Below are 25,284 nucleotides of genomic sequence, written 5' to 3'. Positions count from 1 at the left end.
TATGTATCTCTGAGTCTGTTTCTGTTTTGTTTGTTCATTTATTTTGTTCCTTAGATTCCACACAAGTGAAAAATATATTTCCTTGAGTTCTATTATTGGATTATTAGAAACCCCTGTGATTTCTCACAGGTCTGAGTTCACATACAAGTCAGCGCTATTCTTCGTTTCTTCTTTTACCATATTATTCTGACATAAAAAGTGACACATTCATAGACTATTCATAATAATATAGCTCCACAGCCATTTTCTCAAATATCCTTGAATTACCTCATTCTATAACTATTATTGGAAATATTTTTCTGAATAAAAATTAATTTAGAAAAACACTTTAAGGTTTATATTGATTGTAGAATTTATTGCTACTTTATTCTTGCAAAGTACATAAACTAAAATCTAGGCTTCTTACACTAACAAATTTGTTTGATAAATGCACAATTTTCTCATAAAAGGTGGTAGCAGTTTATGTTTTCATTAGTAAGTGGGACTGGAATTCTACGTATAAATAACAAAAAGTTAAGAGGATGTTTTTATTATTACATGACAAATGATCTTTTAAGAGATTTTTTTATTCAGAAAAACATTCATAAATCATGAGGTGGTATTATTATTAATTTTAAAATAGCTTATTTCTCTATACGGTTCTAGGGTTTATACACAACTTGAATTTCAATATCTGCACCTGAAATTTCATACATTGCTAGCTGACTCTCAAATCAGGAGATTTTAAAGGATCAGTTGTATTTGTTTTAGGTTTTTTGTTTGTTTTGGGGTTTTTTTTTGCTAATACAAACAATGCCAAGGGCCCCATTTCTTTATAATAAAAGAGATTAAAGCCAAGGATATGGATATTTGCAATCATAAGTTTCACATACTGGCTCTCTTTCATATTGTGTTATACGGTATGACACGCTTTTAGTTTGAAAATCAGAGTGCATACAGGTTCTTTCCATGATGACCACAGAAAGAATTTTTAAAGACAAAAAGAGACCTCCTTCAGGGCGGAAGCTCAACCAGGCTCAGGGGCTACTTACAGACGCGTCACTTTTCTGTCATAGGTGATGACTGAGCTGCATTTTTGCCAACAAGTTAGAGAATCCCACACCAGCCCTCAGAACTTAAGAGCAAGGATGTGAATACTGGTGAGCCCTTGAATTTTTTATAAAAGGATGGTATTCTAGTTCGTTCAACTCATTTTGCATTCCCGACTCTGTCGTCACAGGCACTGAGCCCCATGCCGAAGCTCTGGTCCGGGGTAATCTGCCAGGGTTGCTCCTCAGACAAGAAGCAGAAGCGATACTTACATGCTAAGCTACCTACGTTAGACCACAAGGGTCTGCTGCCTCATTAACAAAACTGAGTACTCATGAACCCAGAAAGGTGACACTCGGTGATGTGAAAGAGTATTACCCTTCGAGCTCCCCTTAAGCGAGATGATTCGGGGCTGTCCTTGCATCCTCGTGTGCCAAACTAAGAAGTTTCTGTACTAAGACCCAGGACCATGGGTAGAGAGGAGCCAAGGAAAACTCATCAAAGGCCTGGGAGGGTTGCATGGAGGTTCTACCCAAATCCTCGCTTTAGAAGGCAAAGGCCAGAAATCCAGGTGCCTTTTGTTTACTGTGTGTTTCCTCACTTGAAAAATCTTGTTTGCTAATTCTCTGGCCAGTAAGTTGCTGTTTTGAGAGTTCGGTGTAATTCAACCAGCATGTTCATGCCATTTTAGAAATAAGGAATGATCATTTAGACATCTTATTTAAAAATCCTTCCGAAATGAAACTAGCTTGTTATACTGTGATTCCTCTTAAAAAAAAAAAAAAAAAAAAAAAAAGGGCATAAGGAGAGCTTTATTAACATCAATTTTCTCCTTTGGATGCCCTCTGTGGGAGGTGCTAGCCAAATTCAGATATGTTTCCTAGGACTCACCGCAAGGGCCCTTATTCAGGTAGAAGCCATAGAACGGTTCTTCCTGGCGTTATGAGATGCCAACTTATTGAGGATTTTTGCTTAATAGAGTGGTTGCTTATAAAGACGGGGGTTTTTAAGTTTCTACGTAAGGTCATGTGTTCATGTATAACCCTACTGAGATCCCCCAACATCTGGTATGTAATAGAATACATCTATTGGCCACTCAGGAAAGATACCTCCCTTTAAGGAGACCTTTCTTCCCCCCCCCTTTTCTTTTTTTTTTTCCTTTTTTAAGATGTAAGCAATGCTGTTCCTTGTTACTTTTAGTGCCCGTGTATCTTGAAATGCCTGTGCTGTTGTTTTCAGACCAGATGGCATAGAACCCATTGTTAATAATTTTCCCCGAAGTAGATCACACTGGCCAATTTTTAAAATTCATTGAATTCGATAACGTATTGACCATTAGGAACATTATAAGATTTGCATCTGAGATAGTACATCACCGTTAATAAATCAGCGATTCAAATGACATAATGTTACAATTTATTGTAGACTATGTGAATTTTTTTCACTAAGTGAATTTTGTTAGCAGGGAATCCCCTGATGAAAAAAAAAAGCATAATATTAATTACTAGCACCATCTGTGCAAAACAATAGGAAAACCAATATTTTAATACAATGAGTTCATGCATGTCAGTTATCTTCAACATTAAATGCTGCAGGTTTGTTGATGCCGTTTACCTGTCTATTAATTTAAATAATGAATGTTCTTACCGAGGTTAAAACTATGAATAAATGAATTAAAATTAAATATGATGAAACATTTAAATAAGTATAACATGCATCTGATTCATTCTCCAAGAACATATCCTGTATGCACATATGTATATACAAATTACTGTACCATCTGCTAGGTTTTTACAGGCTAAGCATGAATTTTCTTTCTACACATACACAGCATATTGTAGATGCCTTGTAGAGAAGGGATTATTCAGTTGAAAAGGTTGAGACAATTGGTTGAACTACTGCCTGGCAGTGGTCAGACTGGAAGAGTACCTTCCAGTGATGGGGACAGGGGTCATCAGAGGAAAGATCATAGTCTATTTAAATTTTAATCTCTCAAGCTAACAGTTTGCTAATTATGACAACAGATGCTGTTTGAAGCAACAAAGGACCCCTTTTATTCGTCCTTTTAAACTACTGTAACCTGCCACCTGGTATGTTCTCACTATATCTCCACTTTAAGTTCTGGCCTCAACAAATACAGGGTGGGGCAAAAGTAGGTTTACAGTTGTTCATACGGAAAATAATACAATAATTTATAAACAATAATACAAAAATAAACTGTTTTGCCTACTCACAACTATAATCCTACATTTGCCCCCTCCTATATTTATTGAAGAAATGAATGAGTGATATTTTGGAGAAGGAGATGGTAAACAAAGTGGCTTTTCTTAGCTGCCAGTACCAATCATCTCAGATTGGCTTATTTAGATAGTTCAGTACCTCATCCAGACAAAGTTCTCTTACTAACCGAGACAGTCTTCAGCGCCTCGAAGTGCATATAATGGGGTAGGGAATCATTGCTGGAAAACACGGAGACAAGCAATAGACCTTGTATCTTGTGGGTTTCTTGCAATTGCTAATTAATCTAAGCGTTTTATTGAATAACACTGAGGAGCGATGATCAGACTTCCTTACTTTTCCATGTTCTGCTGCAGCTAGAAGGAAGTCTCAGGTCCACAGGTTCCAACTTCTAAGATAAGACAATTCTCTGTTGAAGAGAGAGGAGAATGAACGTTCCACTGTTAGCATTTAGCCCTAACTCAGAATGTCTGTGTATTTTTAAAGTTGCATCTTGATTGTTTCTTTAAATATTAGTTTGGGGTGAGCTTTAGGGTTAAGCATCTTTAACAGGATAATGTTTTCAAAGCCTCAACACTTAACACCACACTCCTGGGTTTGATTTCTGAACTTCATAGTTGTGTGACCTTGGACATAATTATCAAATGACCCAACTTCGATTTCTAGGGTGTAAAATCATCCTGATAAAATAGCAATGGCACCTCTTACCTCTCACTAATTATATACAGTACTAGAGGCCCAGTGCACGAATTTGCACACCAGTGGAGTCCTTTGGCCTGGCCTGTGGGATCCGGCAGGTCGAAACTGGCTCTCCAACATCCCCTGAGGGGTCCCAGATTGTGAGAGGGCACAGGCCAGGCCAAGGGACCCCACTGGTGCATGATTGGGGCCAGGGAGAGAGGTGGAGGTTGGCCAGCTGGGGAGGGACAGCAGGAGGGCTCCAGGAGGTGTCTGGCCTGTCTCACTCAGTCCTGATCGGCTGGACCCCAGCAGCAAGCTAACCTACCAGTCAGAGCGTCTGCCCCCTGGTGGTCAGTGCATGTCATAGTGAGTGGCTGAGCAGCCTTCGCATATCATTTGCATATTACACTTTGATTGGTTGAGTGGCCGGCCGGTCAACCAGACACTTAGCATATTAGGCTTTTATTATATAGGATAAGATGAAGTTATATCATGATCATCAGTAATGATTATTTATTGCTCATCCATTGAGTGAAAGGAAGTACAAGAGTTAAAAAGGATGTGAGCCCTTCAGAAGAATATGAAGAGGCTGTCACGGAATAAACATGAAGAGATCCTCAAAACCATTCCTGGTAAGGAAGAGTCAAATTAGATAGCATCACACAGGAGAGTCAGAGTGTGGGACAATAGGTGCTTTCAGGCACAGTAGGAGGGAAGCTTTCGTGAAACATCTTTTCGTGGAAAGAAAATTTAGAAGTAGCTCAAGAATTCAAATGGCCATTTTGTTGACCCAGAAATTTTACTTTTAGGAATCTCTCTTTGTCCTGTTGATGCGTTGACCTTTAAAAATAAGAAACCACTTGGATATTTTAAAAACAAGAGAATTAGCGATAAGGATTAAAAGAACTTATATAAAAATTATTTCTATAAGAACTATATCCTCAGATTTGATTTTTAAAAATCCAATAGCATCTAACTCTGAATAATTATAGTGTAAAGGACATGTCTAGAAATACTGAACAATTATATTAAAAGATGGAGAAATATGTCTTAAGAAAGCAACCAAAAGAAAGTTGGCCTCCAATTTTAGAAAGAGGCACAATGGAATTTACAGAAGTCGTGTCTCCATGCTGTGGAAAGGACAGTAGCTCATACAATCAGTGGGAACAGGACAAAGACTTGGAAACACCAGGAAACAAGGAAGCTCAGATGGGAGTCAGGAAGCAGGAAACACTGCAACATACTTGTGCAGGAGTAGCCTGGCCAGCATGTTACCACAGCTGCCACTGCTGTCATCACCTCTGCTGCCGCTACTGTGAGGATTCTGACCTTCAAAATTCCTTAATTCCTTGTTTGACTCACTTCCTGTTCAGAGTCCGGAGCTTGCATCTAGATGATGAGCTTGTGTCTCCCGCCATCCCAGGCTGTGAGGAGAGGCTTGTAGGAAGGGTTGGATTCCAAGGTGAAGGCAGATGACCAAGCCTGGAAGACAGGGAGCTCACAGAAAGGGAGCTGGGAGGCGTGATGAAGAGTAATGTATGAGAAGGTCTTAAATGTCTCGAAAGATACAAACAATGAGGAGCAATTGCCACTGTGGAAGGAAAGGGACAGACGAAACAGTGTTTTTGAAAATTCTATATACTTATACGCCATTTTGCAATGTTTCAACGACGGAATTGCGCTTGTGCCTGGCCTGCGTATTTTTTTAAAATAGGTTTTAAAATTAAACGTGAAAAATAATTTTTGCCTTTAAGAGAGAGAACCTTATGGCCACAGCACTTTGAAACTTTCATGGGAGTAATTGATGAAAACCGCGCGTCAGCAAAATTCAAGGGAGTAGAAATCTCCCTGGGAACGAGAGATTTCACTGTTGGCTAATCTACTTTTTTTACTCCTTGAAATGCGTTGGCTTCATCTACCTTTAGAAGTTCCTTCTGTTGAAAACTCTGGGTGATTTTTTTCTCTCTCTCTCTGAAGCCAGGCGAATACTTTGTAGTCAAATAAATTGTCAGAAAAAATTGCTGCATCTAGAGATTTTGCTGTAGTAAAAATGTGGCCACTGCCTTCTTAGAGGAGCTCACCATTTGGGGTTATAATTTTTAAAAACATTAAAAAAAGAGCTGTGTTATATAATTTTAAAATTAACCACGCTGTTAGAGAATTTTAGTTTTACCTATGTGTGAGAGCGTTGGTGTGTGTGTGTCTTAGTGATAGAGACAGACAGACAAAAACAGATGAACAAAGAGGTAGACAGAGAAAAAACTCTTTAAGGCCAGCATAGATATTTATACTCTAAGAGAAATAACTACAAATTTCAGTTGGTTATATGCTCCGGGTTAACTAACACTACTTACCTAACACTGTAACTGAAGTTAGTTTTCTACAACATAATCCAAGAGGGTCACATTTTGGAGGTCTCCTCTGTGATACCTACATGTTCATTCATCCATTATTTGATTCATTCATTTCTTTAACAAATCTCTTTTAAGTTATTCTTCTATGGCAGTTTTCTTACTAGAAAATGAGGACCCGGAGTGAATCAATACAGTATGGGGAGATAAACACAACTAACCAGGCAATTAATAATACACAGCGTGATCTATGCTACTATGTTATGGGTGCTTTGTACGCTCAGGAAGAAGGCACAGTTTGGCTCAAATAAACTCACAAAAATTCTTTTAAAAAAAGGTACATGCCAAAACCGGTTTGGCTCGGTGGATAGAGCGTCGGCCTGCGGACTCAAGGGTTGCAGGTTCGATTCCGGTCAAGGGTATGTATGTTGGTTGCAGGCACATCCCCAGTGGGAGGTGTGCAGGAGGCAGCTGGTCGATGTTTCTCTCTCATCGATGTTTCTAACTCTCTATCCCTCTTCCTTCCTCTCTGTAAAAAATCAATAAAATATATATTTTTGAAAAAAAGGTACAATTCTAGGTTGGAGTGAAGATTTGGTGAAGGAGAGGGTTGTGGGGGGGGGGGAAGTGTCATGAAAGCAAGGGTAAACTGAATCTAAGGGTGGAACTATAATAGAAAGGGCAAGCGATTTAAATAGCTAATTGACAGGGTGAGATCGCTGGAAGATTCTGGGGCAGCGAGACCGATTTTAGGGGCATCATCGTTTTTAACGGGTAGGTAAGATTTCTACTTGCATGCACAACTCTGGATTGATAAGAGGGGGTTTATAGTGGATCTCTGATGATTTTACTCCTCAGTATCTATTCACTTTCTTTTCTAAAACTATAACCTAAGTTCCATTTGAGGAATTAGCTCATCACGTGACACACAACCCATGTACGTACACACACACACACACACACACACACACACACACACGGCATTTCTAAGATGGAACTCGGGACTTTGAACCTACCGCTAGTATCCATTCCCTTAGCCACATTAAATGTTCTAGACTAGCCCAGCCGCCATGGCTCAGTGGTTGAGCATTGACCTATGAACCAGGAGGTTGGCAGTTCAATTCGCTGTCAGGCAGGGCACCAGCCCGGGTTGCGGGCTCATCCCCAGCATGGGGCATGCAGGAGGCAGCGATCAATGATTCTCTCTCATCACTGATGTTCCTATCTCTCTCCCTCTCCCTTCTCTCTGAAGTAAATAAAAACATTAAAAACAAAAGACTTGAACATGTGATCCAATCAAAACTAAAGTCAAACTTCTTTGGCAATTTCCATTAAAGAGATGTCCTTTCTTTTCCAACCTCAAACCAGAGAGGATGTTGGGGCTGAGGCTGTAGGCCACCTCTTGCTCCCAGGTAATGCTTGATGCTAAAGCCAACATGACAAGGCAAAGTAAAGACATGGAGAGAAACCAGCTTCTAATTACGTTTTCTGGGCCCTGAGTCCAGTCTTGTCATTTTATGTAAGCAACACGTTCCCTTTTTGCTGAAGTGAGTCTGGTGATACTTCCCTTCACTTGTGACCAAAAGTCCTTCTAGAAGCAGCCCCCAAAGAGGAAGTGGTGGGGTGGAGAGAGGAGGAAACGAACTTACGTTTATTAAGCAACTATCTTGTCCCACCCTGTAAATCTAGGCACTGATGACTTTTTATGTTTGTTTGTTTGTTTTTAAATCAAATGAGAGAATGTGTGTCTTAGTGCGAAGGTTTGTTTGACTCCAAATCCTATTTCTTTTCCATTACACTGTGCCATCCGTCTGAGGTTTACGCTAGGCCAGCATTTCCTATCCTGTGTTCCAGGAGACACAAATATTCAGAGAGATATTAATAAATGTCATATGAGGACAAAATTCTTAACATGTAAGAAACTCTTACCGTGTAAGAAAATTAATAAACGTGTGTGCTGGTCTTATTTGATGTTTTTTAGAAGTTGCTGAAAGGTCGATGAGAGATCACCAACAGAATGAAGTAAGGGTGGCTAAAAATTATGCATTGATCATAGGCAACATGTTCAAACCATACAATCCATTTTCAACCTACACACTGATCAATAGTGTGTGTGTTTCTTAATTGATTTTAAAGACAGGAAGAGAGAGAGTGAGCAAAACATAGATAGGCTGCCTCCCACACATGCCTTGACCAGGGATCAAACCTGCAACCTGGGTATATACCCTGACCAGGAATCAAACCATAACCTTTTGGTGTACAGGACGACATTCCAACCAACTGAGCAACACTGGCCAGGGATGACCTATAGTTTTTATTGGAGAATTAAGTTTGTGTTTGTAACTTGCTTTGGGGATGTTATTCAAAGTATGTTGCTCTTAGAGGTTCATACTACACATGGCAATGCAGCTGACAAAGGGAAGTTTTAAATAAAAAACATACTCTAATAGTTCTCAAATAAAACAACAAAGAAAATCAGAATGATTCAGAGTGAACATGATTAATGACAATTTATAAATTTTCAAACAAAATTGTGAGGTGAGCTGTCCAACATAAATAATGAAGTATTTTGAAAACTGCCATATATTAGTTCAAACACTAAATTTTTGTTATTCTTTTTGCTAAAATTTGATTTTAAAATTAGAATTTTATAATATCCTGGAACTTAAAAAATATTGGAATCTATTTGATGCTGTGCTTAAAATGAAGACATGACTCAGAAACTTTCCTGCTATTTATTAAACTACATGAAAAAAGACAGAAATACACTATTCTCAAACAAAGGATAGGTGGTTTTATGTCGTATTGTAAAAATGCTTAATAAATTCTCATGGACTTCATCTAGATATTTTAATTCTTTTGGTTCTTAATTTTTAAATTGATTTAATTTCTGTAGTGTTATTTTTGTGCATTTACAGAATCTTTTTAACATATGAATAAACTTAGATTTCTTGAAAAAAAAATATTTCATCAATGTCTTACTCGTCTCCACAATGGGAATCATTTCTAGGCTGTGGGCAGTGAGAAGTTGAACCTTACCAAGGTTACACATCATAACTGTCTAGATAAGCATGCTAGTGAATAGAAATATTTTGCTAAGGTGAGGAGAAGGCCTAAGGGTGACAATGGGAGGATGTATCTATATGGCCACGTGTTTTTTGTTATGTGGCAATGGGCATCATCCTTAGGAACCCACAGGAAGGCCATACACATATACATTCCCGCCAGCGGGGTGGGCATTGGCAGATGGACCTCTCTCTCTGCTCCATTCTGTTTTCTGCTCAGCAGTCTTTTCTGTGAGTCTTTGCTGATCTGGGCTGCCATTTGGCTGACGCAAGCCCCATTGTCCAGCATGGTTTCATAACCATAACCACAAGTATAGTGTCACTAATTAAAATTCTTCATAGAGAAAAGCTAATTTGGGTCAAATATCCAACTCTGACCCTGGAAGTTTGATCATTAGGGTCAAGGTCAATGTAGCCTTCTGGGAGTGGCAGGTAAGATATTTTATTTAAGAAAAAGTTTTGCCTGAGAGGAATGCTGAGGTTCTCTGCTCTCTAATCATTTGATGCTTTGTATCATAGAAAGTATGCCATAAGGGATTTTCAGACCTATTCCACAATTTTGGAGTTACACAGGCTATATATATATATATATATATATATATATATATATATATATATATCTCCACAAGTAGCGGGAGTGAGAGTGAGTGAGAGAGAAAGAGTTCATTTGTTCTACTGGGTTGTGGCGAGGATTAACTCTATCCCTCTATGTTGACCTGGGGATAAATGCCATTTATAAATCAGATCATCTGCTTGAATGTCACATTCAGCAATGTGCACAATTATTCTTTCCTTCAATCATAAAATCTTGGAAGCAAAATTTGATAAGCTAAGGATATCATGTAATTGAATTGATATATTTTTGGAGAACAAACTTTTCTTTATGTTGTTGGGTTTGGTTGTTTATTTGTTCTCCAAATCCTGCAAGCAACAAAATCAGGTTACATTTTAATATTTGTTATATAAGATAATTTCTTTTAATGCTTTCTCAGTTCCAAACTAAAAATAGATTATCAAATGACTTCTGGATGGGAACTTAAATACTTATCTCAAACATTTCTCATCAGCACTAAGGCACTACAAATCTCTTCTTTCTGAAGGATGACAAATAGCTCAATTTCTTTCTGAGCAATTTTTATCACTTTTCTGAGTGTTAAATTTAATATTTTAAAATTATAGGCTACAATGATTCAATCTTGAGCTACATCAAAGGACACTTAGGTTACTTTATTTCCAAAAGTATTTTCTATATTTAGTTTGTGCTTGTTTTATATTTGCTAGAGCATATACAAAACCATATATATTGTATTACCAATCTTACAAAAACAAATTTGGATAAATTAGTAGGTGATTTTTAGAATACATATTCTGTTTAAAATTTTAATTCTTAATAAGTTTTATATTTTATCTATACATAATTTCTTTTAGAATTATTAGGTTTTTTTTTAGTGAGAGGGAAGAGGCTGTCAAGGTTACTTATCTCTGCTGTACTTTGTTTCAGAATCTTACAGCATATTCTCAAAATTGCTTTACAACTATGTTCTTACTAGCGGTATTGGGTGTCTATTGCTGTATGACAAATTGGTACAAAGCTAAGATGCTTAAAATAACAAATATCTATCATCTCACAGTTTCTATGAGTCAGAAATTCAGGTGCCTCTTAACCAGTTGCCTCTGACTCAGTCCCTCAGAGACTGCAGTCAAGGTGTTAGCTGGGGCTGCGGACTTATCTCAGGGCTTCCCTGGACCAGGATCTGATTCCAAGCTCAGTTAGGTAGTTTGAGCCCCAACAGCACAAGATTTAGTCCCTCTTGGGCTGTTGGACTGAGGGTTTCAATTCATCACTGCCTGTTGGCTGGAGACCTTCCTTAATTCTCTGCAATACAGGGTTCTCCAAAGGGAAACTCACAACATACATCAGAGCAAAGGGAAAGGGGGAGAGAGAGAGAGAGAGAGAGAGAGAGAGAGAGAGAGAGAGAGAGAAGACAGAAGCTAGAATGTTGCTGATTGTTTGTGCGGGGGTTTTTTGTAACCTAATTTTAATAGTGAAATACCATAATTTTTATTACATTATACTCAATAGAATCAATTCACTATGTCCAGACCACACACAAAGGAAGGGAATGATAGAAGAACATGTATAACATGAGTCAAGAATCATATGGAGCCATTTTAGAGTCTGCCTATCACACTGTTCATAGTAATAACAGTAAATAACTATTAATAGAATAAATTAATGAGAAATTTTCTAGGGGCTTCAACTGAAGCATAGATGAGTGATAACCTACCTGGTATAGTACAGCTTTAATGTGGAAGTCAGAAGCCCACGGTTCTAAAACTAGCTTTATTACCTGTGACCTTGGATGATTTGTGCTTTAAATCTTTCCTGAACCATACTAAGTTCTGAGGAGGTAGAAACATAGCTGAGTATAGGAGTGAGGTGTAGTAGCCAAGAGCTGAATACTGTGGAACGGAGGGAATCTAAAAGATAATCTCCAAGTTAAATGGAGAGCATTAGCCGGATACTAAAGTCAGGCAAAAACATACTAAGAAAAAAATACTAGCCAATAGCTCTGTAGATTTAAAAATCCAATGAGATACACCACATTAACAGAACAACGGATTAAAACGAAATGATTATCTCAATAGATAAAAAGCATTTAACAAAATTTAAAATCTTTTTATGATTAAATAAAACCTCTAAAACAAAAAGTAGGAATACAAGCAAATTACCTTAACATAATCAAGGCCATATATGAAAAGCCCACAGCTAACATCATACTCTATGAAAAACGAGAACGTTTTCTCTAATATCAAAAAGACAAGGAAGCCAACTCTTGCCTCTTCTCAATATAGTGTTAGATGCCAAAGCTAGAGTAATTCAGCAAGAAAAAGAAATGAAAGGCATCCAATTGGAAAACAAGAAGTAAAATCATCATCTCTGTGCATGGATGATATGAATTAAAGATTCCACCATAAAAAAGTTAGAACTAATAAACAAATCCCACAAATTTTTCTGAATACTAATCAACATATAAGAGCAGTTATGTTTCTATACACTAACAATATACAATATAAAAATTAAATTCAAAAAAGAATTTCTTTCACAATAGCATAAAAAAGAATAAAATCCTTAGGAATAAACAATGAATGAGGTAAAAACAAACAAACAAACAAAAACTTGTACACTGAAAACTACCCAACATAGTTGAAATTAAAGTAAATACTAATAAGTGGGGAAGGGTCTACTTTGCATATTAGAAGACTTAATAGTGCTAAAAATGTCCAAATGTCTACTGATTAAATGCAATCCCTACCAAAATCCCAATGACATTTTCTTTCACAAACAGAAAAAAATCCTAAAATTCATATGGAACCACAAAGACTGAATATCCAAAAGGTCTTGAGAAAGAAGAACCAAGCCAGAGGCCTGACAGTTTCTGACTGCAAAACATACTATAAAATTGCAGTGATCAAAAGAGTATGGTACTTGTACAAAGATAGACACATCAGCCGATGGAACAGAATAGAGAACTCAGTAGTACATCTGCACGGATATGGCCAAATGATCTTCAACAAAAGTACCAAGTACACAATGAAGAAAAGATAGCATCTTCAATAACTGGTGTATTTGTTGTTGTTTTCTCCATTTTTTTTATTTTTTATTTTCTCTTGTGACATGAAAATCCCAGAGGTAATGAACACTGAGCCACCAAGAGGATGGATGGGGGCAAGGAGGGGCAGGCAACAAAAGATTTCAGGAGAAAAGCACAGTGGATAATATTTATAAATGTGATTCCACTAAATTTATTTTTAAGACAAATAATAGAGAAAATAAATAGTAAAGACAAAAAAGTTAATAAAAAAAGGTATAAAAATCCTCATCTTTAATATTTGGTCATCAATTGATAAGGTATTAAATTATTAATAAATTATTAATATTTAAAGTTAATGAGGTAATTATTAGAAGATTTTAAAATAAAATCATGTATTTATAATATTTTGTTTCATGGAAGTGAAACTGAGGAGTAGTGAATTAGGTAAATGTTGATTTTCATTATAAACTTATTACTTAGGGGTTTTTTTCTATGAGCATGTAGTACTTAAATGAATTTTAACATTTTGGACAATGGATAAAGCTACTGGAAGTTTCAACAAATCATTATAGAGAGATGCAACCAATCAACCTTAGGGAGAACATTGCTCCTTTTTGGGAAAAACAGATGAAGAGTCTTTTACTTTTGCAAAAGGTAGCAAAGCCATCATGGGCCTCTAGAGTCATGAAAAGTTAGAGTAAAGTTGCCTTCAAAAACCAATAAAGCTATGATCATTCGGAGGTACTTTTTTTCCATGTGAGTAGATGGAGTGCAGAGAGAAGATGTGATGGAAAGAAAAGAGACAAAATCTGAAAGATTTGGTCCAAATACACTGGCAGCATGATAGGACTGAGAAAAAACACACAACTCCAGTAAGGACTTCTCCATGATGAACTGGACTTTAGGAACACTAATGACTGGTATCATTTTTCCTTTTTAATTATACTCATTCCCTGTGTCTGTGGCAAGGCTGTTATATAGGACAACCTTCTGTTGGCAACGCCTGATGGAGAACAAAGAAGTGTGTACTCAATCTGAGTTTGGGGCACTGAAGGGAAAAGTGGCTCCAATATACTGCTCTTCCCCCTGTGGTTTGCATGGTTCCAGGAAGCGACTAGCGGCAAACTGAACAGCCCATGGTGAAGTGGAGAGAGAGAGAAGCCAAATAACAGGAAAACCAATACATGAAAAGAAAAATAATAATGTTTTCTTCACTACACTAAATGAAAGAAATCCTCGAAGGTAATGGGTTTGTGGCTATATTCTCAGATTTCAGTTGCAAAATTAAAGTTAAGTAACTAAATTATTTTCTTGATTACCCCATCACCATTCATTTCTCTGGTTGGTTCTACAAAGCAGGATCAAAGTAGCTTCCTTATATGGTCCTTTGTTGATAGAGTGCAGAGTCCTTCGACTTAGACTTTTTTCTTCTTTTGAGTCTCCCATCAATCTGTGGTTTCTGCAAAGCTTTCCACAAGTGCTTTTCATGCAGCCCTCCCTTTGGACTTGTCACAATCTCGAGATCTGTTTCCTTTTCCTGAACTTGGCCAGCTCCCCCCGGCTGGGAGTTCCCTCTGGCTTCGGTCTGCTTCTGTTCTTGGGTAGGCCTGGCTTGGATAAATCTCCTTATGGATGTGATTGTCTCTCTCTGACTCAGTGCCCAAACATGAAATTCTATAGTCATTTTATGACAGGAGAACATTTTTCTTAATGTCAGAGATTTCTCTTCCTTTTATTGCATTACTTAATATTTTTAATCGATTCATCTGCTTCACGATATCTTCAGGTTATGGTTTCCATCTGATGAGTCGTCTTTCTGTCCTACCTGCTGTATATAGTCCATGTAAAAAGCAGTCTATTGCCAAGATAGCATTTGCTTTAAGGCACATTCTAATAATGTAGTTGTCAACAGAGTATACATAACTTCAGTTTGATGAAAAGGATAATTTTGGAGAAAAGTAACTTGAAAGATGTTGAATTAAGAGACCGTGATTTCAGTCATGGTTCCGGGTTTGTGTGTTTGTTTGTTTTTGTTTGTTTTTTAATCCTCACTCTAGGATATTCTTCCATTGATTTTTTAGCGTGGAAGAGGGAGGGAAAGACCGAGAGAAACACCGATGTGATAGAAACAGATTGATTGGTTGCCTTCTACATGCGCCCCAACGAGGGCCCAGGCTAGGATGGAGCCTGCAACCAAGGTACGTGCCCTTGACCTAAAGGAAACCCCGGAGACTCTTTGGTCTATCCCTTGAGCCAAATCGGCAAGGGCCATGGTTCCCTTTCTGATATAATGTGATATTGAACAAAATCTGACTTATATTGCCTAATTATCTGGGATTTAATTTCATGTTTGAAATGTTTTATTTCGTTCAGAAAAGAATTTTCATTTTTACTAGTATATATTTTGTAGAATACAATATGTAGTATATATTATATATTTGAGAAATTTACATAGTTATGTATCTAATGCATAGTTGAGGATTTCTGTAAATATATATTTGAAATGTATCTGTAGAGTTTGTTTAATCTACACTAATAAAAGAGAAAAATGGTAATTGGCGTACGACGCTACCCTTTTCATTGGCTAATCAGGGCTTGCCAACTAAGATTGGCAGTTAACTACCAACAAGATGGCGGTTAATTTGCATATGTAGGCACAATGCAGGGAGGCGAAAGGGAAAGCAGGAAGAAGCCCCCTGCCACTGACAGTGATCAGAAACCCAGGGGGGAGCTAAGAGCTGGGGGGCAGGGCAAAGGCAGCCATGATCGGAGAATCAGGTGCCTTTTCCTCCCTGGCCAGTGATAGCAGGAAGTAGGGGTGGAGCCAGCGATGGGAGCTGGGCACGGTCGAAGCTGGCAGTCCCGGGAGCTAGGGGTCCCTTGCCTGGGCCTAAAGCGGAGCCCACGATTGCGGGGCCGCTGCAGCTGCAGGTCCCCGCTGCCCTGGCCGGACGCTTAGGCCAGAGGTGTTAGGCCTGGGCAGGGGTGGAGCCTGCAACTACGGGGAGCTGGGGGTTCCCTGCCCAGGCCTGACACCTCTGCTGGAGGCCTCAGGCCTGGTCAAGGGGCCGATCCAGTGATTGGTGATCGGAGGGTGATGAGGGTCAACTCCTCTGGCCAAGGCATCAGGCCTGGGCGGGGGGCAGAGCCGGGGATTGGGGGGATATGATGGTCCCCTTGCCCAGGCCTAAAGCCTGGGTCAGAGGTGTCAGGCTTGGGCGGGGGGTGGAGCAAGCGATCAGAGGGAGATGGGGGGGTCCCCTGCCCAGGCATGATTCCTGGGCCAGAGGCCTCAGGCCTGGGCGGGGGCCAGAGCCAGTGATCGCGGGGAGACGGGGGTCCCCTGTCCAAGCCTGACACCTCTGGCGGAGGCGTCAGGCCTGGGCAAGGGGCCGATCAGGCGATCGGAGGGTGATGGGGGTCAACGCCTGAGTGATCCCAGTATGTGAGAGGGGGCAGGCTGGGCTGAGGGACACTCCCCCGACACACACACACACACACACACACACACACACAGTGCATGAATTTCATGCACCGGGCCCCTAGTTATTATTATAATTGTTATAAATATCTCAGCAACTGATTTTATTAGTTTCTATACTTGACTTTGAACCATGGAGCATAACTTTTTAAGTGTGATATGTGATATAAAACATGAGCTACGCATATCTTATACTACTTGATTTTGATACAGCCCAACTAGTTATATGATTCCTTAATTACCTCTATATTACATTTACCTACCCTACCAGTTTATCTCTCTTTGCTATTTAGCCAACAACAGTTTTGTGGTCGTATGTGGATATTCATAAGTTTGGACTTAAAGTCCAGGGAAGGATTCCAGTTAGTTTATGAAATATTAAACAAGCATGTTTATCTCTGACTCCTCCGTAGCCCACTACAATGAGCTTCCACCTATAAGGACCGAGGGAAAAGAAGTGATGAAAGCACATGAATGGTGATAACCAAATTCTCAGTGATATAAAGCAGATGGGTGAGTGATAACTGGATCTGGAAACCAGAGATGCTGAAATCTAAGTGCCTTGACAAGAAGCAAGCCAATCAGGGCAGAACTGTGGAAAAGCTGAGGAAATCAGAGGCAAGTGTTCCTCTGGAGGGAGATAGTGTGAGGTAGGTCAGAAATGTAAGAAGTAGTTTGGAAATACATAGTTATGCACATATATATATATATTGATTTCAAAGAGGAAGAGGGGGGAGAGATAGAAACAACAATGATGAAAGAGAATCATTGATCAGCTGCTTCCTGCACACCCCACACTGGGGATCCAGCCCGCAGCCCAGATATATGCCCTGACCGGGAATCAGGAATCGAACCACTACCTCCTAGTTCATAGGTCTATGCTCAACTGCTGAGCCACACGGGCCAGACTAGTTACACCTTTCATATTACCTTTCCCACCTCACACAACCTAACAGTGGCCCCTCAGTCATCTGAGAAAAAGACCACTGGTGTACTTTGTGGAGAGGATGACACAAAATAACTCCGGTCTTGAAAACACCAGGCACACCGCTGACAGCAACAGCATTGCAGCAACAATAGCAGTGGAGAAATCGACATAATGGTTAGCGCTGGCCCAAACTCCCTCATCTGTTTCCCTTGAGTATTCTGGTAGCCACACTTAACTCTCCAAAGAAGGAGTCTGTATAATCTTTCTCTGAGGAAATGACAATTTCAAAGGAAAGAGCTACAGATACTGATTTTGGGAGTTCTCCAGCCCATTTAGTTGGGTGTTTGCCCCATCACCTACAGTGAATCTTATCCTTTGATAGGCCCTACCATTTACATAGAGATATAATTAGGCTTTTAGAGTTTTATTCTTAAACCTGAACAGATATTCAAGCCTCACCAGGCAAATCAGAAAATGAGGAAGAACTCAACATCCATGGCATCATTTACTATACTCTTAGTGAGTTCCTACTATGTGCTAGGCCAGTGGTCGGCAAACTCATTAGTCAACAGAGCCAAATATCAACAGTACAACGATTGAAATTTCTTTTGAGAGCCAATTTTTTTAAACTTAAACTATAGAGGTAGGTACATTGTTATTAACCTAATTAGGGTACTCCTAAGGCTTAGGAAGAGCCACACTCAAGAGGCCAAAGAGCCATATGTGGCTCGCGAGCCGCAGTTTGCCGACCACGGTGCTAGGCAGTGCTATGGGTGCTGTAGGTACACAGGGGATAAAACAGTCAAAAATCTCAGTCCTTATAGAGTGTATGTTCTAGTAGAGAAGACAGGCAACAAATGTTTACTCCGTAAATAGTATAATGTATATAATATTTTAATGAACAAATGGATGAAAGGAGTTAACAGATAATACAGAAAAAATACATTTTAAAATCATTAGAGAAATAAGACAAGATATTGCATTTATTTCATAAGAATGCAATCCCATATTTTTTTCAAAGAAAAAATATCCATAGGGAAGAAGTGAACTACCAAAAATTAACAGTGAAGTAGAAAAAAATTTAAATCAAAAGAAAACTTTGGAAGCTAAAGTGAAAAGTAGAACAAAAGGGATTGATAAACAGCATACAATGCATCTAATTACTGGGAGAATCTACACCAACAAGCTAACAATAATATGTGAAGCTGGTGGTATTCTGGACATTTTTTCCACTTTTTTAATAATTTCTTCACTGAGGTTACATGACCTTCATATTTAAGCTATGTAAATATGAAGGTATTGCTGAGATCTGTAATCAGTGATCTAAGCCTGTATATACTAGATGGATGCACTCATGTGAGTAGTACTCTACATAGACTATATTCTTGCAAATATAAGAAATAAATCTCATTGAGGTATTTGCATTTCTTGAATAACCTTCAACTGACAAATATAAGAACACTTTAAAAATGGGGAATTCTTGGTGATAACCTACTTGAACATATCCCTTAAATCTTAGCGTGTCAAGTGATCACAGATTAATGAATCACCAGAAAGGCATTTTCTAAGAGCCTGAGAGAAACACAGCTACACGATAAATGTCCCAGAAAAACAATAATGTGGCAGCTTATACGAACGGCCACAGAAATGAAGAGACGGAAGCACTAAAAATGGATGAAAATCTGTTGAGTATTCTGAGAAGAGTCTGTTTTGTGTCGCTGAAATGTTGACCTGTACATGATTTGCGTTAATGTCCACAGAGAAGTGGGACTAGGGAGGAGAGAACACGGAGTAAAAGGCTCTGAGCCTTCCAGTTAGGTATGAACTCTGCTGTGTCTGCCAGGCCAGCTCCATGTCAGTATTGCCACATCCCCTCGATTTGTGTCACTGATGATTCCACGCCATCCACACCCCAGTAGAGGTTAAGGTTCACTCCAGAATGTCCCACTAATTATCTTCGCACCATCTTAGGTGGACAAACATCTCAAGGCTTTGGAAAGAATTCAGAACCTTAATGAGCAGAAATATTTTTGAAATTATGTTATTTTGAAACTCAAAAGTCGTTGTTGGCCACATTAGATGTTTGCTTTAACATTTTTCCCCCTAATCAGTTTAATTCAATACAAAGTAGATTCATCTTGTACTTCATCCAACAATGACTCATTAAAAAATACTATAATTCATGTAAAACTAGCATTTTGGGAAAAATCTCTGGGCTTTTTCCTTTTTTTTGCAACAGTTAGTAGGCATTTCCAAAATGTATCCAAGCTCTTTTGTTTATTGCTTTTAGATTCATACAGTACTCCCAGTTCTTTGTATGATCCAAATCCAGTTTATCTCTACTTTAAAAATGAGCTTTCATTCATCACAAAATAATTTATGAAACACCTAGATAGACAAAGGCCCTGCCCTCATGGAACTTACATTTCAGTGGAAGTGTGAGAGATTTACAATGTAACTATATTAAAAGCAGTCTCAGCAACAAATGCTTTGAAAAACAAAGAAAGAAACAAAAAAACGGTGTCAGGAATGGAGAAAGACAGGCTGGATGGTGAAGAGCTCTCTGGGTTGGCGACTTTGGGGAAGAGATCTGAATGATAGAGCACAAGGGAAGAATAACTTAGGCAGGAGGTATAGCAAGTACAAGAGTACGAGATGAGAAATAGACCAGTGTCTATACCAGAGCAAATGGGAAGGAGTAGGAAGAGATCAGAACAGAGAGCATGTGAGGGGGTTGTCTAGATATTATTATATTTTAAATATAGTTCTAAATATTTCATATACTCATTACTCAAAAAATAGAAAAATACCAGCAAAGAAATTGCTCTTGTGGAATTTAGGGGGGGGGCAATTAACATAAATAATGGCTGTTTTGTTCTCACCATGTTCAACCAATCAAAGCCCAAATACCTCATGACATGTAGCTCATTGCCCACAATTTGCACGCACCAGACTGGAAAGTTTGGCTGGGAAGGAGGGAAACATGGATGCCCCACTGTGTCGTTTTGGAAGGGAGGATAATGCCACCACAGCTGGAGAAACAAGGGTATTAGAAACGCCCAACATATATTTCTAAGTAAGTTAGGGCTTATATTTAATTTTCATCAGAGCTGCACCCAGCCATTCACCAGAGAGTCGAACCCAACAATCCCCTCCTGGCCCCCCCCCCCGGAGAGGCCTCCTCCATTCCACACCCAGGAAGCTCAGGGTGAAGCGCCACTCTGAGAGCTCCCATCATTCTTACGTTGAATTCAGTTCTTTTATCTGAAAGGGGGAGCAGTCAGGGAAAGAAAGGCAGGTTTTTAACACCTTGTTTTTCTAGCATAGGGTGGGGGGATGGCAGGTCTACATTCACGTCACTGACTTCCATTGAAACTGAGTACAAATAGCTCCTAAGAGGACAAAAAGAAAAAAGAGCATTGTCATGATTACATATATATGGGGACTTTATAAAATATGTGTACTTTTTAGAGCTCTGGTTTACAATTCTGCTATAAACAATGGGATATCTTTTGGGGATCTTACATTATTCTTTACTCATAATGATGTTGTTCTTTAAAAGGCTCAAGATGTTAAAGGAGCATTATCTATTTTTGTTGTTATTTAAACTCCATGGGATGCAGTATAATTAGTGTACCCTAAAATGCACTATGCAAACCACACATATTTCTCTACCATGAAAAAGAAGGATATAGTTCATGTTGGGTCCAACTGAGTTAGCAAACTTGAAATTGAAAATAATCTCTGGCTTTTTATAGCCTCATGTTTGTAGCCTTCAGAGCCAGCAAAAAAAAAAAAAAAAGGGTTTTGAAGCTTGGATCTACTTAAAAATTATGACATAAGCCACATCATTGATGTAAAAATATAGTACTGGTTATAAAATTTTATTAATTTTATTAAAAATTAAAAGAAAAATTGGATTATTGCATAAATTATATTTTTACTCAAGTACAGTTTTGTCTGCAATAAAAATTAATCTTTCAAAATCCATACAATCCTTAACTTTTACTCATTTGCTTCACTTTTGGCTTGTATACTATTAAATATTTAATAAACCTATTTATAACCCAAGCAATTTATCTTCATTTTGCATATAGATATAAAGTATCTATGGACATAGAAGAAAACCCCAAAGTCTACAACTATGATGAATTGGAAACTTCTTCAAGTGTGAACTCTGAAGTGACGGGAATTATTATACTTCATATTTTTCCCTAATAAGATTAAATCATCCTAAAACTTTATCCATTTTATCCTCATAGATTCCTTGAGAAGGTCTGGGAAAAGGCATTATTATCTCTATTTGAGTAAGAAGAAAATTCAGTGTGACATTTACTGGTATTTTATTTTAAATTTACTACTATTATTAGTAGAGGTTGAAATGAATTTGATGTATTTCAAAATGAAAAGCATTACAATCCATGAAGAGTATTTCTACATTAGAGATGATGATAAAACAAGGAGTTAAAATAAAAAACTCAATGGAAAAAGCTACTTGAAAGAGGTGAGCTTATTAATTTTTCTTCCCATGTGCTTGGTCTATCATATTCTGCCTTTTATTTAAATTCAACCAGCTTTCTTGTCTTTAAGAAAAGACCTTTAGGCTCTCTTTTTTATAAAGGTTTCACAGAAGTTTTAAGGAAGGATTTAAGAGAGGAGGTGATTTTGAATAATGGGCATGAAATAGGAGTGTTTTTAGAGTTAAGTATAGTATGGAAAATTTCCATCTTAAAAGAGGAAATATGAAACTATAAAATATGTTTAAATCTTTTCTAACAATCCTTTCTAAAACTTTTATGTGATTTTGCTTTTTTTCCCTTTTTTTCCCTCTTACATGACCTTTATTCACTCTCCTGGCCTACAACATCCATCTCTCTGAGGTTGTACGTGAGGGAAATGGGAATAAAGAGGTATGCTCAGCTTTTGAAAGTCAAAATAAAACTAAGCAGTAAGACAGGGTATTATCTTAAAAGACATTTTTCCACATTTGTTTACTTCTCACTTTATCTAACAACCAAGCTTACGGGACCCACAGTAACAGAATTCTCCCACGGTTGAGGAGATATCTCTGGTCACCATTAAGGCTTAGTTAAAGTATGGGCAAAGGAGGATTAGAAAAGAAAGGCCTACCCTTTCCAGTTTTGGAGATTAATAGGAAGTAGAAAAGGGGAGAAATAGGAATGGAAAGGAACATAAGAAGAAAAACTAATGTTTTCCTTCTCTCGGTTAACTAAGAGGCACGTGTAAGGTAGAAAGGAGCCCTTCATACCCTCAACCTCCTACACACATATCCACCTCCACTTCTTATTTGACAGTCTGAAAGGAGGTCCTTTGAAGACAATCTTAGATCAATCAAAGGTCAATTTGGCTGTTCAGCATGGTCAGTCAAAGGAAGACCATGAAATATTGTTTCCTGAGCCACCTTGTTTCCAAATACCTACGTATTTGTCTGTGGTGCTTGACAGAGAGGTTCATGGGAGTGAGAATATTACATCTTTATACCAATATTTCTCCTTTCAGATCTATCAGTTTTTGTCTGCGGTATCTTGAGGCTCTATTGTTCAAATTATATATCTTGTTAGGATCATTATGTTTTCCTGGTACGTTGATCCTTCTACTATTATGTAATATTCCCCTTTGCCTCTACTCTACTGATTTTCTTTGTCCTGAACACTACTTTAACTGATTTTAATATAACCACTCCTGCTTTTTACTTAAACTAATGTTTGTATAGTATATCTATTTCAATCTTTTACTTTCAACCTGCTTATATCACATTTCAAGTGAGTTTCTTGAGACTGCATATTGTTGTATCATGGGTTATTTTTTAATCATTCAGCAAATCTGTGTGTGTGTGTGTGTGTGTGTGTGTTTAATTGATGTAGTTAGACCACATACATATCATTGTTGATATATTAGGGCTTAAGTCTGCCGTTTTTTTATTAATTTTCTGTTTGCTTCCTACATTTCCTATTCTTCTATTTCCTTTTTCTTTCTTTCTTGTGGGTAATTTGGGCATATTTTTAAGATTCCATCTTGATTTCTTTAAGTTTCTGAGTATATAATTTTGTTTGATTAAGAGGTTCTAGGTATTGCAATATTTCTATAATGCAGTGTACTGATATCAGCGTCTTACCAATTCATGTGAAGAATGATACTTACTTCCATTCAGGTTCTTTATCCTCCTTATTTTTAAAATATAATTATCTTAAGTGTTTCTTCAACATACATTGAGCACCATATCAGATGTTATTAAAATTTTTGTTTCAACCATCAAATATGATTTTAAAAAATGAACAAAAAGTTGGATAGTCTTTTTATCCCTATTTTTTCTTATTCTAATTATTTTCTTCACTTTCTAAAGTTCTAGATCTTCTGTTATTTCCTTTCTGTCTAGGGGACTTCCTTTAGCTATTTCTTAATAACAGGTTTTCTAATAACAATTTGTCTTAGTTTTCCTTAATATTTATTTCCCCTTCATTTCTAAAGAAGATTTTTCTCCAGAAATCTAATTTAAAGTTGCAATTTTTTCTTCTGTATTTGAAAACTGTGTGTCACTCCTCTTTCTGGACTCCATTGTTTCTGATGAGAACTTGCTATCATTTGATTTGGTATTTTCTTACAAGTAATGCATTGTTTCTCACTGGTCAATTTCATGATTTTTTTTCTCCTTAGTTTTCAGAAGTTTAATTATGATGTGTCTTGATGTGGATTTTTTGTGTTTATCATATTTGGTGTTTGCTCAGCTACTTGTATCTATAGATTTATGTCTTTCACCAAAGTTGGGAAATTTTCAGCCATTATTTCTTTGAATGATTTTTTTAATTCCATTCTATTGTTTCTTTCCCTCTGGGATTCCAATAACACAGATGTTATTTGTCTTTTGTTGTTTTCCCACAGGTCTCTGAAATGCTATTCACTTATTTTCTGTGTATTTTTTGTTCATTGTATTAGGTGAATTTATTGTCTATCTTCAAGTTCAATGATTCCATCCAGTGCTATCTTCACTTTATTATTGAGTCCAGCTTGTGAGTCATTTTTATTGTTATTATGATTTTCAGTTTTATAATTTCCATTTGGTTATTTTTATAATGTCTATTTCTTTATTCAATATTTTATTATTTTGTTTAGTTCAAAAGAAGTTATAATTGCTTATTAAAATATTTTTATGATAGATTCTTTCTTATTAGAAAGAAGGATTTATATTATTAGAGATGAGTTCTAAAGTACACTTTCAAAGTATAGTATTCTAAATTCGGAAAATAAAGTAGCATACTGGAAGAAAGTGTGTGCTTGAAGATCAAACAGACTGGGTTTTAATGTTGTTTACATTATGTTTTCTATACACTCATTGTAAAGGAATATAGTGGTTGGAAGGATTAAATCTGTGCCAGGAACATGCTAACAGTTCATGAAGTGTAATTTTCCCATACATTTATCATTAATATCTCCATAATAAATGTAGTTATACAATACAAAGAGCTTCTAAGGGTGAATAGGTTTTGTTAATGTCATTTTCCCCTTCTCTTTTGAAAAACACAAGGAATCTAAAGTACAGAAATTTTTTAACATATCTGAGATCATTCAGCTAACTAGTGACATAAACAATCTAGACCAATGGTTATCAAATTGTGGTTCATAAAGAGCCAGCCACTGCATCATCTGGGAACTTGTTAAATATACAAGTTACCAAGATCTCTCCCTGACCTATTTAAACAGAAATTCTGGGGGTGGTGCCCAGAAATGTGTGTTTTAACAAGTCCTCAAAGTAATTCTCTGATGCCAGTTAAATCTTGAGAACTACCGGGCTAGGCACTAATCTATCCTCAGAGTCTTTCCAATATACCTTTTAGGGTGCTACCTATTTTAATTTAGTAGATTCTCTCAGCTTACTTATGGCACTTATACTGATGTA

At 37.6% G+C, this 25,284-nt stretch overlaps 1 long non-coding RNA gene across 1 annotated transcript in view; it reads right to left on the bottom strand.

Annotated features, from left to right (window-relative positions):
* Positions 1-793: 793 nt before the first annotated feature.
* LOC132219622 (uncharacterized) overlaps positions 794-25,284 on the bottom strand; it is a 56,932-nt gene continuing 32,441 nt past the window's right edge. Inside the window, exon 4 of the long non-coding RNA XR_009449533.1 lies at positions 794-3,676. This is a non-coding gene — a long non-coding RNA (uncharacterized LOC132219622). The remainder of the gene's footprint in view (positions 3,677-25,284) is intronic.

The sequence above is a fragment of the Myotis daubentonii genome, chromosome 17 (genome assembly GCF_963259705.1).
Source record: "Myotis daubentonii chromosome 17, mMyoDau2.1, whole genome shotgun sequence".
NCBI lineage: Eukaryota > Metazoa > Chordata > Mammalia > Chiroptera > Vespertilionidae > Myotis > Myotis daubentonii.
This window is presented reverse-complemented; position numbering and strand designations above follow the sequence as displayed.